Below are 878 nucleotides of genomic sequence, written 5' to 3'. Positions count from 1 at the left end.
TTGTTGTCTCCCTCCCAGCCCCTCGTGATGCACCGTGGACAGGATTTACAGTGGAAAATAGCCTATAGTTTTTCTCCCATGTTGAGCTGCATGAGTCTGGAATGTGTTTTTTGGCGAGATTTTTTTTTTTTTTTTTTAATGTGAGTGTGAAAAAACAACAGGGCTGTAAACACCAAGGGTATGGTCCCAGACAGGGTTCCTTCTTCCAGATGTGGAGCAGACACACAGCTGTTTGTGGAGCCCAGAGTTGTAAGCCCCAAAGCGGTGCCAGTGTTGTCCCCTCGGTGCTCCCCTCACTCTCCCGGCCCCCTGCCGCGGTTTCAGGGAAGGGTGACGGCCTGTAGCCCTACCTGTAACGGCCTTACCAGGCGTGTGCGGGGGTTCCACAAAACACCAAATCCCGCGTAGTTTAGACTAATGACGCCATGTTACTCAGCTTCCCCCGCGTGACACCAGACTCAGCACGACGGACTTGAGTTTACGATTACGGTAAATAGAATCCAGATTTTCCTTTCTTTTTTTTATTTTTCTTCTTTTTTTCATTACCGTTAGGCCTTCATTCGACCAGTCAGGAGTTTAAATACAACTGTGAGCGTCGTCAGCGCGTGTCGCTGCTGTCACGCGCTGCCTGACAACTACTGGACCAAAAATAAAACAGAAATTAAAGCTGCAAGCAGCCAACAATAATAATAATAGTAATGAACAAAGTCGGGATATTTGCAAGCATTAATGTTCACAGTGTTACTTTATTTTGTATTGACAGAATAAAGCTATGGGTTATTTATTTTCAGTTTGACTTCAAACTAATATAATATATGAACCCAGATAGCACAGAATGATTGAAACAACATTGAATCAATGTCAGCCAGAAACATTGA

This window comes from Poecilia formosa, unplaced genomic scaffold, assembly GCF_000485575.1.
Source record: "Poecilia formosa unplaced genomic scaffold, Poecilia_formosa-5.1.2 Scaffold4, whole genome shotgun sequence".
NCBI lineage: Eukaryota > Metazoa > Chordata > Actinopteri > Cyprinodontiformes > Poeciliidae > Poecilia > Poecilia formosa.
The sequence above is the reverse complement of the archived record's forward strand: the minus strand, read 5'-3'. Positions refer to the sequence as shown.